The sequence below is a fragment of the Lissotriton helveticus genome, chromosome 5_1, assembly GCF_964261635.1.
Source record: "Lissotriton helveticus chromosome 5_1, aLisHel1.1, whole genome shotgun sequence".
NCBI classification, from domain to species: Eukaryota; Metazoa; Chordata; class Amphibia; order Caudata; family Salamandridae; genus Lissotriton; species Lissotriton helveticus.
This window is the reverse complement of record NC_136065.1, coordinates 950233006-950249302: the sequence shown is the minus strand read 5'-3', so window position 1 is coordinate 950249302 and position 16297 is coordinate 950233006.

Here is a 16297-nt window from a genome sequence, read left to right as displayed (position 1 = left end):
GGCGGCCCCGTATGTAGTTGTTTTGACGGGGGTACCTACCTTACCAAACCATAAGATGGAGGGATATTTTCAACTTAAGAACAAGATCATGCATTGGTTAGCACAATATAGACCCTTATCACAAGACATCGAAGGTGACATAATGCATGTCAGACGACTCCCATGGTTGGGCAGTAGAGTTAAGGACACGGATGGTGATCTGGTAGTGATCAACTTTAGAGATCCCCGAGCAGTATCCTATATTCTGAATTGGCCGCAGGGGGGAGGTGGAAATACCATTATACCACGCCCCCTGACTTATTTTTATCCTAGGTCTTTGGTATTTCCCCCAAATCATACTGGTGCCCAGATTCCTAACCAGATTCCCCCCCCCCTTATTTTCCAATAATTCTGGGTTCTCAGTAGAACCCCGACAATATCATCCAGCCGTAGACCCCTTTGGATGGAATAATGTACCGTCTAGGTCTTCCAGAAACTCAAATAGGAGGATGGAACATTTGAGACCATTTACACCTTTGGAAACATTTAATAGATATGACATCTTCTCTGGGCTAGATGATTGCGACTGAAGATTACTGAATGACCAGCATAAAGCTGGCCATACTACTCCAACAGTGGCTACTGTGGGCGGGTGTATAATGGGTAAGGAACTATTACAATCCTTGCCGGAGAGCATAGGTATCACCGATTCTAACTTTTCAGTATCCGCTACATGTAACACAGTCTACGATCCATTATCGATGCCCATCCTGTCCATCTCGGCTGATGTGTCATTGACCCAAGTCCTAATATCATCTAGGTCAAACTTTATGGAAGGAGTTTTGGAAAATGGAGGTATTTTGTCTTCAGGGGAGTCAACTGGTAACCCACTTCCATCTGTGGCTGTGTCCAAATTGGGGGCTTGTAATGAAGTGGGTATGAATCAGGGGCTAGCTCCTGTAGGGGTAAAACCAGTATTGGGAGGGATAAGATCAAGCACGTCAGAAAGTATAGTTTTAATATCATGGAATATAGCTGGTTTAGCTAAAAATCTTTCTGATCCAGATTGGGCCAAATATATAGATTCTTGCGATTTTTGCCTGCTACAGGAGACTTGGTCCCTTGAAACGCCACACAGGATGGGTTATAGGACCTATAATATTGCGGCAATTCCATCAGCCAGGGGGAGACCTTCGGGAGGGCTCACAATCTGGATTAGTGTTTCCCTGGAGGTAAAAATTACTCAACTAACTACAGATTCTGCTGATATACTAGGTCTTTTAGTTAAGCTGAATGACGGAAAGTGTATTGTGTTGTGTAATGTTTACAATCATCCATGTGGGTTAGCAAAGGAATCTGAAATTTTCAACAAATTGGATAAACTCCTAACTGAAATCGTAGAGGCACCTACTGGTATAATTGTATGTGGTGATTTTAATTATAATTTCGAACCGATCATAGGTTTTGGTGATGTCTTTTCAGAGGAGGATGGAGTCAACAACATTCCCTCATTATCATATACAGAGGGGGTGAGTTGCACGACACTAGCCACTCAGATTATGAGATTGGTAGCAGTACATGGCCTAAGGGCTTGTAATGGTCGTTTTCCGTCTGACTCTCCGAAAGCGCCAACTTTTGTAAAAAACAACTGTCAAAGTCGGATTGATTACATTTTGGCCTCTTTTGACATCTTGGATTCTTTATTGGACTTTGAAATAGACCATAGATATGAGAGCGACCATCGACCATTGCGTTTGTCAATGCATAATAGCCTAGTTCCTAGTTCTAGGTTTATTGTGATGAATAATACTTTGGATAATCCAATCAATATTGGCCCTTTAATTAGTAATAATAGGAGATCACTCAAATGGGCTAATATATTAAGCAATAAGGAGGTATTATCCAGTATTTATTCACTCCTTGCGGCTACTTTTGATCAACATTTGGTCCAACCAGTAGAGGGTGAGGCTTTTATAAACCTACACATTGATTTTTTTGGGGCTTTCGTACCAATAGTGACGAAAATGCCGGGAAAAAAAAGGTTGACTAAAACCAGTTCCTTTGGTACGAAGCAATGGTATAATAAAGAATGTCGAAATAGTAAGAGTAAACTTCTAGAGGCAATAAAGAGCAATTCAACAAATACTATTAGGTCCTTAAGACAAGAGTATAAGAGAGTGCAGCGAATGGCAAGAATTGCATGGGACGAGGAATGTTGGGAGAAGATGCTTTTAGCTGTTAAACTTAAGGATAATGTGGGTTTTTGGCAACTTGTTGCTAATGAGAATACTGGAGGAAGATTACCGGAAGACGTGTTTATTAATGAGCAAACGTGGGTTGATCATTTCACTAATTTGTATAAGGCCCCTGATAGTGCTGAGGTTGTCATCAGACCATGGTTGGAAACGTCAACTAATATTGTATTGTTTAGTCTCGAGGAAACTGAGCTAGCACTCAATGCTGTGAAATACGGGAAAGCCCCTGGTTTAGATAAAATACCAGGTGATTTGTATAAACATGAGACCAGCATTTGGGCGGCATATATAAACAAGCTTTTTAATGCAATAGTTGCTGGTGGGAAATCACCACACAGTTGGCGGGGAGCAGAAATTATATTAATTTTTAAAAAGGGGGATCATAACGATCCTTCTAATTATCGCCCCATTTGTCTTTTAGACATTCTGCAAAAAATATTTTCTAGGCATCTTTTAAATCGAATGGAATCATGGATCGATGAGAATGAGATTCTTACCAAGTTTCAAGCAGGCTTTAGACGTAAGATAAGTACGATAGATCAGGTTTTTAGATTTTGTTGCATTTGTTGGAAATATGTCTCTTTGTTAAAAGGACATATTTATGTAGCGTTTGTTGATCTTAGGGCAGCTTTTGATTTAGTTTTGCGGGATCGTTTATGGGATTGCTTATTTGCCATGGGCCTACCCACATGTTTACTCCAGCAGTTAGTAAGATTACATGATAATAATTTTGCTAGAGTGCGCTGGGGCCCGAAAGGGGAATTAACAGAACCCATACCTATTAGACGTGGGGTACGTCAAGGATGTGTGTTGGCCCCTACACTTTTCTCTTTATTTGTCAACGACATCCCAGAAATTCTAGATAGGTGTGGCAATGATTCACCAAAATTAAATGGTGTGAGGGTCCCATCACTGTTATTTGCGGATGATACCATCCTGATCTCGCAAACGCCCATGGGCCTCCAAACCCTATTGAACACTTTTAAATCATATTGTGACTCTAAAGGTCTTGAAATAAATGCGAAAAAAACAAATGTATGTCTATAAATCCACATAAAACCTTTAAGGGACATTTTTTTCTAAATAATCAAAAGCTTGATCTGGTCACAAATTTTTCGTATTTGGGTGTCACCCTAGATTCAAAAACCTCATGGAGTACACAAATTGAAAAGAGCAAAAGCATATATAATCAGAGCTCTCTACCCATTTTAAAGCGCCATGGGGCTAGTTTAAGTAAATCCATATCTCAAGCACTAGAAGTTTACAAATTTAAGGTGCAGTCTGGTGCTTTGTATAGAGCAGAACTCTGGGGTATAAAAGCAGGTAACATCTTTATGAATTGTGAAAATAACTTTTTCAGAAGGTTATTGAAGTTGCCCAGACGTACACCTCTTGTACCCTTGTTTTTGGATTTAGACATGAAAAGAACAGATCATATCGCATTACTTAGGCCATTGTTGTTTTGGGTCAGACTCTGGAGTACTCCTGAACTTATGGATTATAGACAAGGTGTAATAGAAGTCAGGTGTCTGGATGATTATAATACAATCTCATGGCTTAATCATGTTAATCATTGGTTGCATCGAATAGGCCTTGTTCATTATTGGGATGACCCAGCAAGCTTGACGCAAAGATGCAAGATCGAGGTTAAGAATCGATTCTGGTGTTATATAATACATCATTACCAAAATAATCTTTCTTGTGGGTCCATTACTCGTAGCTTTCTTGATTTTAAGAATGTTTCATTGTTTGAGGAATTTTTAAATGAGATTCAACCAGCTCTAGCTAAAAGCCTGTACCTAAAATTTCGATATGGTATATTGAAAACAAAAGTAGTACTAGCTAAATGGGATAAGATCCAAGGTCAATCAAAAAGCACAAAATGTACATGTTGTGATCTAAACTTAAAGGAAGATGATATCCACATATTGGGGTATATTATCAAGGGGTTTATCTCCGCTTTTTTGGCTTTAAAAGCCAAGAAAGCGGAGATAAAATTATCTCCCTATTACCAAGCTGTCGCTAACACCAGTTAGTGACAGCTAATAGGAGATAGCGACCATCTTGGGCCCCGCTTTGCATGTCAGTGATATTTATCACTAATGACATGCAAAATGGGCGTGCCAAGATGTTAGCGACTGGAAACAGTCGCTAACATCGCTATCTCCTATTACCAACTTTTGGAGATATTCGCGCTAAGCGCGAATATCTCCAAAAGCTAACACCTGCCCTGAGCAGTTCTTCACCATGTTATCCAATGGGAGGTGGATAACATGGCTAAGAGCATTTGCTCGATAATGCATGAATATCGCTGACTTTTCAGCGATATTCATGCATTGCGGCCGTTTTTTATCGCATTTGCGATAAACCTTGCTAATAGCAAGGTTTATCTGCGATAAAAATCGCCGATGTGCGGCGATAATTTTTGTCTCTAAACAAGTTAGAGACAAAAATTATCGCTAGTTGTTGGTAATATACCCCATTGTTCTTTTGTACCGCCTATGAACGTGCAAGGAAAAAATGGATCATACCATTGTGTAAAGCCTTAGGCTTCCGCGTATACCAGAAAGCATATAGGATTGTTAAGACTGACACCAGACGCCTCATTGTGTTTTGTCTAAGCAGATTCCTTTTGAATGTTGGGTATGCACGTAAAACTATGGCCCAAGATCTATAGACAATATACATGTGCATATCAGACACAGGCTAGGTTGTTTTTAGATGTGTTAGAGATGAAATTTGTTATATATTTTGATTTAATCTTTATGCCTTTTTAATGGGGATGTTTTATAATTTATAATTTTTATTTTTGTTCGGAATGCTTAGTTCTGTTTTCAACTGACTGTGTAACTATTAAGTATAATGCAAGTTTATTGTCTGAAATGTACAGTTTTTGTTACAAACTGAATCGGCAATTTTATGTATAATGTGTTGTGTTTTATTGTATCTTTTATGGCTAAAAATAGCCGAAATAAAGAATAAAGAAAGAAAGATTAAGACGTTTTAATGCTCCTCACTAAGGACAACATCCGGTTTATGAGAAATGGTCCCTCTGTCAAAAGCGGAAACTTTCAAAGCAGTATGCTGTTGTTGTTGCAAAGAAAAAAATGAAAAAGAAGAAGGAAGTTTTTAAGAAACAAAAAAACAAAAAAGAGAAAGATATTGTTGATTACCAGTTGTCAAACCATTCTGGTGTCAACTGGTATGCTAATGTTGTGCTAAACGTATTCTTTGAATTACCTCGTACTGTAGATGCAATTGAACAGAAACAACAGAAGGCACTGTGTTCTACACTGTGTGCTTTATTGCAATGTCTGTGAAGTGACAGAACGTAAACACAATGTTCATCACACAATACGGACCTCGTAAATATATGGAGTGGATCTGTACAGTTGACTCCAGCCGCTCAAGATAATGTCCAGGAGATTTTATTGGTGATATCTGCTGTTTTAGAAGAAGAGGAAATACCTATTGATGACTTATTTAGACATTCCTATTTATGGAACCATGAATGTGAAGGATGCTCACACAGATCATCTACAGAAATAGATTTGGAGCGTATTATTTATTTACCATTACCAGACTGCAAAAGTGTGACTTTTGACAGATTGCTGAGACAAGCTACACAAAATAATGTATGCCCAAATCGTCCAACAGATCGTCTGTTAACGTACAAGTAGCAAGAAGTGGCAAGTATGTTATTTTAATGCTACAGTGATGCAGAGCAGACATGATTAAATTAGAAACTGATGTTACTAACTTTAAAGGATGACAAATATCGATTTCTGGAAAAACATATAGTAGTATTGTTAGCATTTTTCATGAAGGAGTTAGAATTATATCTGGTCATTACAATGTCTATGTCTATCTTTTTCCCCACTGTTCAAGGATTATTCTTTCTATCATTCTCTCTAAAAAATACGTATCGCTTTATTTACATAGCATGAAGGTGCATCAAGTAGTGCTGCCTGATAATATATATGAATATTGGGGCATGCCAAACCACCTTGTGATTTATCAAGTTGTAGGACCAATAGCCTAAGCCTCGCCGATTTTTTATTCCATATAAAGCTGTTCACAACTGAATCTAGTTTCTGCAAAAAACGATTGGGAACTTTTTTAGAAACATCAGAGAATAAAAAAATTAATAACGATAAAATCAACATTTTTAGCATTGATATTCGGCCTATTATAGTCAAGGGGAGAGGAGCCCATTTATCAAGCAAACCTTTGATTTTATATAACATTTTGGTCTACTTCAACTGGAAAAGGCTGGAGAAGTTATTTGTAATGGATATGCCAAGGTATCTGATTGAGAGCCCTGCCTTAGATCAAGACTGTACTGATAGCGGGAGATCGTCCACTGCAACGTTGAAAACCAATAGTTCTGTTTTAGTCTGATTGATCTTCTACCCTTCTATTTTAGTAAAATCTGCTATAATCTGGAAGGCTCATTCTATATTGTCATTATCGGTATTGAGATATAGAATTATGTCATTGGCAAATAATCTTTATTTTGCCATCCCCAGCATTGGAGATTTTAAATTTTCCCTACTACGAATTTGTATTGCAAGTGGTTCTATAAAGAAAGTAAATAAAGGCGGGCAAAGTGGGCACCCCTGATGTGTGCCTCTTTTGATCCTAATTAGACCTGCTACCATGGAATTAACCACCAGCTTAGCTTGGGTGCCATTATATAGATTGGTTAGCATCAGGATAACCTGGTGGGGAAAACCAAATGTTCCTAAGCAATACAATAGGCAGTCCCAATTTACCAGATTGAATGCCTTCTCGGCATCGATCAATATCACTAGGGTTTTTACATTATTTACTGAAAAATAATCTATGATCTGAATCAGAAACTGAGTATTTGAAGACATTAAATGCCCTGCTACAAGCCCAGTCTTATCTGGGTATTAGTTGTTGTGCTGCTGGAGTAACACGGAAAGCCCAAAGCTTCATTAGCAATTTATAGTCTGTATTAAGCACGCTGATAGGCCTGTAAGAATACAGAGACATTGGATTCATATCCTTTTTACGAAATTATACTATAATTCCTTCTTGAAGATTGAAGGGATCTTGCCCTTGCTTTTAAATAAATTAAATAGATCGACTAAGAATTGAAGAAGCTTACTTGATTCTGTGTGTAGCCCATCATATCTCCAAGGCTTTTGCTTTGGGCATTACATTTAGGGCTTGTTGAATCTTCAAGAAAGTTATAGGCTTCAGCATCGTATGAAGATTCGATTCAGATAAAAGAGGCAAAGTAAATGAAGCATAATACTGACTAATAAGGCTACTGGATACCGTATATTGAGTCTTATAAAAATCAGAATAATGTTGAAGAAAATGTTTTTGAATTTATTCTGGGTCAGTAACCTTCTGTCCTGTCATTGAATGTTCTAAAGAAATGACCAAATCCTTCTCTTTCTTTAGTCTAGTTGACCAGGTAATAAACATGCCGATGTGTTGATTCTCCTCATATATTTTTTGTTAATAGTTGTTTTTTATTTCTTTTAATTTAAAAAAATCCCTTAGATTTTGCTTTGCAATGGCAATTGAGCCTTGCTCTATCTTGTGCCCGTTGTTTTGTTCCCTGACTCTAATTGCATTTTCTAAAGTAGCCTGCAGGCGTGCAATCTACTCAATGCATGAGAATAACTGAGCTGTATTGGAATTGAGGGTAAACAACTCTAAAATTAACTGCTTCATCTCCTCCACCCAAGTGGGATCGGACAGCAAAGATCTATCAAATTGCCATCTAGATCCAACCCTATCTTTTGATCAGATTTTGACCTCTAAGGAGATGAGGGAATGATCTGAAAAAGCATTTGAGAGGATATCTGTTCGACCCCTGTTTAGTGATTTAGATTTTTTTTTAAATCAATTCATGACGCAGTTTTATATCTGTACGAAAAACATGTAAACCGTCTACCTTCTGTGTGATCCTCTCTCCAGGGGTCAATCAACTGGAAGCTCGACTTTAATACTTCTAATAACCTTTTGGTTTTGGGTTTGAGCTGCTTTGTGTTGCTTCTATTTAGTCGCTGGTAGGACCATAGTAGTTTATAAGATTGATATTTTGCCCATTCACTATTACTTTGACCCATAGCCACCTCCCATGTGGGTCTCAAATGACTTCCCTCACCTCTCAATCAACTCTATTACTCAAATATATGGCAACTCCCCTAACTGCAGCGCTGGCGGACAAAAAAAATGCTTATGAGTACATACGTGGGATTCTCAATTTTGGTGTATTACTCTTTAAGTGGGTCTCCTGAAAATAGATAATGGCAGGTGTAAAGGAAGCTAGCCAGCTCATCATACTACCATATTGTTGCGTATTGGCTAACCTCTTAATGTTACATGAAAGAATTCGAATACAACTTTTCAGAGATAAAGACATCATAAAAAATGTTTACACTTTGCTTAGTCACCCTTCTACTGGCACTTATGTTTTTTTGCATAAATGTGTTTTCTGACTTCATTGCATCTGCTCATTTTTCCATCATCTACGAGCTTACCAGTTTTTATGAAAACAGCAAAACTACCTAAAAAAACACAAAGCAAATTTCTTCGGGACATTGGTGGGCATATGAATGCATTTGGAAAAGACTTTGAATCTCCTAATGTTTTCAGCTTCAGGAGAGTAAATATATGGGCTTGTGTCTTGTAGAGAAGGAAATTAGGTTTTGGAATTCCGTAGGATTCAAAACATTTGCTGACTTTTTAGACAAGTAAAAATTATTTCAGGCCGAAATTATGAGAATGGGCCGGCCCAAAACAAAATTTTTGAAGCTTTAATAAGATCATACATTTTCTCCATGTTCAATGCAACAATGTAAACCCAGGGACTAATTCCATAAGCAGAGCACTTGTAATAAGCTAATTACTTGGAATTGGCAATTGGTACAGGTTTCTGCAGAGTCTAACTGTGAAGCAGGATTTATCTGCTTTTCTATCGAAGGTATTTGAAAAATCTAAATATACTGTTTCAATAAGCAACTGCCAATTAATTTCAGAGCTAGGAAATAAATCACTTTGGGGTGGCTAATTTTAAAAGAATGGCATTACTCTCAAGATGGCTATCGAATTATACACCGTAGCATCTTCACAAGATATATCCTTTGGCGCCAAATAACTGTTTTCGCTGCCATCAAGCAGGTCAAGGTGGTTGGCTTCATAAGTTTTTTACGTGTACACACTGAAAAAATTAATATATTCAAGTATTCACAGCTATCAGCAATGCTTTTAATCATCTCATTATGCCTGAGGCCACATTAGTTTTATTTGGTGCTTCTAAAGCCAGCCAATCATTAACAAATCCTTAACAAAAGCCCAGCAATATTTTGTTTCAATAGCTCTATTCATTGCTCGCGCCCTTAATCTTCATGATTAGAGATCAGAAAATTATTTTTCATTAGTAGAATGGAGGAATACATTCTCTCGCAAAATGAATTTAGAAGAGGCTGTGCCAAATGTGTAGGGGCTTTGAGAAAATTCAACAACATTTGGCAATATTGGCACTATCTGGGTCAGGTTGGCGGCAATGATAATTGGGCTGTTAGATAAATTAGATCAATTCAGCTTGAAAAAAACAGGGGATAACATTCCCCCACTCCTCTCATTTTCACAATGATATTTCATAAGCATGTTTGTACACTTCATATTAAAGATTAAGCTTGTTTGGAATCTTATTTTTAAAAGTCTTTAATCATTCTTTAGACCAAGGTGTTTTGGTACCAGGAATAGACTATTATACGAGGTCTTTATTTCCATCTACAATATACAAGCACTCCTGTACTCTATGTACGCCTCAGGACTCTTGCAGGATAAGATTAAAACAATTTATTTTAACTTGAGGACGGACTCTTGCAGGATAAGATTAAAATGGTTTATTTTAACTTGAGGACTGGTTGCAACTTTTTAAACACTCCTCCTGGTTTCCTTTGGGGGGAGGGAGAGAAAGTTAGAAAGTAAACTAATTACTCGCTATATTAGAAATATGAATGAAACTCTAGTTCATCTAAATAAATTACTAAGCATGGGGTAAAAGGGAAGAAGGAAAAAAACATCAAAGCACTTTAGCATTGTTTTCAGTTTATATTGATAAAGCTCAATGTTACTATCCATATTTTTTAACCTCTAGGAAAACATAGGATAATTAATTTTTACGTTTGAATTTGAGGGTTTTGTCAGGCTATTTTTTCAAGAGCAATTTTATTAGTCATAAGTTTCTAAATTCAAGGGAAACGTAAGATAACCCATTCAATCCTTTAAATTAGATTTAATGAGGAAAAATAATTTATCTGCTTATTTATTTATTAATTTTTGCCTCTACTTACACCTGCACTTTATAACATAGGTTTTATCTTATTTTCTAAAATCATACTCACAGTGTATTATCAGATGTGAAGTCTTAGAAAAATGCATTAACAGAATTGTAGGCTATTTAACTCAAATGGTATTCTTGATGGAGTATAATTGAATTCTCTGCCTTACTTTTCATTCTTCCTCTCCGCTGTCTATGATTATCTGCCAGTCTCCAAGTTAATGTGAAACACCTCGTTTGTTCTGAATACAATGCAGTACTGTAGCCATTGCTGTTTTGTCTGCTCAATAAAATAAAACAAAATAAAGGATGATTCTTTATACAGTACATCATTTATGGTGTATGAGTATAAAAGCTGAGAAGAGTAAAAAAGAGAAAATTAAATGCATATTTTTGATCATAATATAGCATTACAGCATGAGAAATGTATAGTGATTTGTTCCTATTATGAAGTTACGCATTTTTGAAATTTCTACGTTTAATTTTATAAATGGAAATGCTAACTAATATTTGTATTTTTTCTTCTTATACAGATGAATGGCACCATCATTTAGAGTAATGTGGTTTAGTCATTAGTTCTTTCAGTGTTTTTCCATAAGATTACGTTCTAAAGGTGTTCCAGACTACAATTAAAGAAAACATAAACCCACTTACACAGTCAGACATCCACTAATACGCTCATGCAGCTACTCATACACCCACTCACACACTGATTTAGCCACTCACACACTGAAACAGATATACAACCACACACCTAATCCCACACACATACTTACAAACCTACTGACATACCCATGCTACCTTGCAACCACTCACACACCCACTAATATACCCACACAGACACCCATATACTCACTCATACTGATATAGCCATCCACACTCCCACTTACACACAGATACAGCCAGTGACATACCCACTCACACATGATACAGCCACTTACACACCTTCAAACACACTGATACAGATACTCACACAACCACTAACACAGCCACCCCCCCACTGATATACTTAGAAACCTGTTCTCCCATCCATACAGCCACTCCCACACCCACTGAGATACCTGCAGAGCCACTCACATACCCACTTGCACATCTACTGAGACACTCACAAAGCCACTCACACACCAACTCACTCACATACTCATTCACCCACCCTCACAACCACTTATACACTCACTCATACACCAACAAAGACACTCACACACCCACACAGACACTCACTAAGCCATTCACACAACCACTCATACATCCACTCACACACCGATACAGCCACTCATATAACCATTTACATACCTGTACAGCCTATCAAACACCCACTCACACATCGATACAGCTACTCACATAGTCAGCCACACACTGATACAACCACTCGCACACATACTCACACATTGATACTAACACTTACACATCCACTCATACACCCAAACACCAATTCACACACTGATACAGCAACTCACACAGCCACTCACACACTGATATAGCAACTCACACACTGATACAGCCATTAATATAGCCAGTAACACACTGACATACACACTTACAAACCCACTCACATAACGACACAGACACTTGCACACCCACTGATAAAGCCACTTACACACCCAGTAACACACTGATATAGCAATTCACATGGGAAACATCACTTACAACGCAACTTTTACCCCGCAATGCTTTTACATCGCAGCTTTTACAACGCAAACCATTACAACGCATTGCGCTGGGGGGCGCTCTAGGATAGGGAATATATTTAATGTACTATCCAACACCTTACCTACTATCCACGGGGACTGGAGTTGGAATAGTAAATTAAATAATTCACTAACCAGCGCCCCAAAGCACTATGCGTTGTAATGGTATGCGTTGTAAAACTCACGTTGTAAAAGCATGCGATGTAAAAGCATGCGTTGTAATGTCGTACATCCATTCACACACCCAGCCACGTACTGATACAGCTACTCACATGGCCACTCATGCACTTATACTAACACTCACACACCAATTCATGTACCCACACAGATACTCACATACCCACTCGCACTCTGATACAGCAACTCATACAGCCACTCACACACTGTTACAGGTACTCATACACCTATTCACACACAGATACAGCCACTTACATGCTGATACAGTCAATCAGTCACCCAGGCACACACTGACACAAATATTCATAAACCACTCACACACCCACACAGACACTCATACACATACTGAAAAAGCACTCACATACCTAGGCACACACCAATACAGTCACTCACACACCCAGCCATACACTGATACAGCCACACAAACACTGATACTAACACTCACACACCCAGGCCCACACAGACACTCATACACCCACTCACACATGGATACAGCAACTCACATAGCTACTCACATGCCTATACAGCAACTCATATAGCCACTCACACACCAATACAGACACTCGCAAACCCACTCACACACCCACATAGATACTCACACTCACACACTGATAAAGCCACTCACACAGCCAGTCACACACTTATACAGCCACTCACACACAAACTCTCACACCTACACAGTCACTCACATACTCATTAATCCGTTCACATACCCACACAACCACTCATATACCCACTCACAGACTGACATAGACACACCAACTCACACACCAAGACTGCCACTCACACATCCTCAGATACACTCACAAACCCACTCATACACCCATACAACCACTCACTCAACACCCACACAATCACACTCAAAAACCCATTCACATACTCATATAGCCACTCATACTCCCACTCACAGTAACTCACATACCCACATACACACTCACAGACCCAATCACATACCCACACAACCACTCATATACCCACTCACACACCAACACAGACACCCGCTCCCATATTAATACAGCTACTCATACTCCCAATCTCACTTCTACACAGTCACTCACACACTTACAGACACTCACAAACCTATTCACACAGACAAACAATCTCTCTCCAAGTTCCTGAAGGACCTCAAGACCTGGCTCTTTGACAAATCACCATGAGTGTCTGGTACCTCACCCACCCTGATGGGCTATGGTATCTGATGATTCTCTGTGAGGGCTTAGGAGCTGTGTGCCCCCTTCCCCTCTCCCCTAGCACCTTGAGACCTTTCCGGGTGCGTAGCTGTGCTTTACAAACCCTGATTGATTGAGTGACAAAATGCACTCAAACACCAACATAGACTCTGACACACCCACTCACACACCAATACAGCCACTCACACATACACACACACTCACACACTGATACAGCCAGTCATATACCCACTGAGACACCCACCCAGACACTCACATACCCACAGGCACACTCACAAACCTATTCAAACTCTCGTTCAGCCACTCCCATAGCCACTCACACACTAACTCACACACCAACACAGCTACTCACACACCCAGCCACATACCTATATTGCCCCTGACACACCCATACAGGCACTGACACACCCATACAGGCACTTACACACTCACACAGCCACTCAGCAACACTTAAACACACAATTGCACAAAAACATAAAACATATAGCTCTTTATTTGACTAGAAGAGATTTGTCTAACAAGAACCATTTTTTTCATGTATGGATTTTTTTCCAAAAGTTTTATATTTTTGGGGATTATTTTACTAGGGAACAAAAATAAACAGGGTTTTAAAATCGGCAAGAATAGGGAATTTGGAGGAGGAAAATGGCCTCAATATTTCAAAAAGTGAAACAACAAACAGGGAGAACAAAAGAAAATTAACATCTATGGCTGTTGACTGCATTAATAAATGCAACCACAGAAGACATATTTAGCCCAACAGGCATCTGGGATGTGCCATAGTGAGTCACCATGGCTGCTAGTTTTGATGAAGAATCAGGAATAGTTATCATTTCTATGGGTGTAGAAAGTTCTCCAGACATCCCCGCCAATGTAGATGGGCCACCAACTGCTTTTTCTCCCATCATCCAGTTATAGGTCCTTTTGTGTATGGTGCACAAAGGCTTCCACAAGGAAGAAGTTCTGAGCAAGTATTTTTTTCCTATACCACGGAATAACTTCCTCCTACAGATGATGCATTCCACAATTTTGGCAACCACTTCTTCTTCCCCAATGGTATTACAAAATACTTCCACATGTCAGAAGCTTTCTTCGGTGGTGGCATGTCCTCCTCTTCCTCTCCCTCAGATTTTGGATTCCTTTCTTACTCGTCAGGAGACACATCAGATGCCATAACTTCCATCACAATAAAAGAGCGCAGCATTGGATGCCAGTTTTCTCTGCCGAGAGCTGGTAACCAAATGGCTTAGTTATGGTGTGGTTTACTTTTTGCATGGATGAGAACTTACTGTAAACAATCAGAAGTTGAGGTGTGGGGGTGTTCTTGGCAACATGGCAGATCCACTGAACTTGTAAAGAAATAACGATATATTAAAGCACACAGGATTCCACATATGCATGTGATGTCATTATTAAAATTTGAGGGACCAATTTATCTTAAATACATTTTTACACATTTTTACGGTTCGGTGGATCCATTTTCGCAGATCAGATGCAATACTATCATAACAAATAGTAACCATAGAGTGCTTATGTTGGTGTTTTCAACTTCGCAATGGATCCTTGATCCACAAAATTATTTTTTTAAAGAAAAATCTGTTTTATTGCATTTACAAAAACAGTACGTAAATTGGATCACCTTGAATTATGATCTTTTACTTTTAAAAAGTATATACATATTAATTATGAGAATGAAATGTATTTATAAAAGTTGTAAAATACAGTATTACTAAATTAAACTCATTGGTAAAGTTATGGCACAGTTTTTATTAAAATAAACTAGTAAAATGTATTGAAAAAGACAAAGGTTACAGAGACGTTATAGTTAGAAAATAGAATTTAAAACATCTTAGAAATTCACTGAAAAAAACAAAGGTTGCAGGGATGTTGTAGTTAGGAAATAGAATTTAAAAAACCTTAGAAATTCAATGAAAAAGCCAATGGTTAAAGGGACATTGTAGTTAGGCTCATATTCTACAGCTCAAAACCATACAAATTAAGAAGTTATAGTTACCTGAGCTAACTATGACTTACGCCCCCGCAATGCACTGCTAATGAACTCACATATCTCATAACTCATGACATGCCCAGTGACATCACTGATGACATCCCTGATGATATTTGAAATGACATAGCCTGCGGGGTCTCTGCCACGAGTGTAGAGGCCCTTTGTAAATCGGGCCCATTGAGTACACCTGATTCTTTGGTTACACTCTGCTAGGCTTTCTTCATAGAGCATAACCAGGTGTAGAAAGGGGCAGGCACTGAACTTTACATCTTTGATGGTCTGCTAAACAAATTACCAGTCAAGGGATGCAACAAGCGGGCTTACATCAGAAGGCTAGTCATATACCTCATTGTTTGCATGATGACTATGCACCTATAGGGGGGTTCCTTCTGATGAAAAGCCACTAAATTGACTCTTAAAATGAGCAATACAGTTGACATCACCTACTCTGTCTGCTTCATTCTAGCTTCTTTAACCTATCTTTCATAGTAATATGTGGCAAAGTGCACTATGCTTGTTCTGGATCTGTTTTATATATTATGCCACTACTGTCCTGAAGCTCTGTTCCAAGTTGCGATCACTTCCAATGCTCATATCTATGCTCATGGTACCTCTCACTATTTTCAATCTTTCTACCTCATTGTGTGCCTGTAGATTTGTGTCTAGCT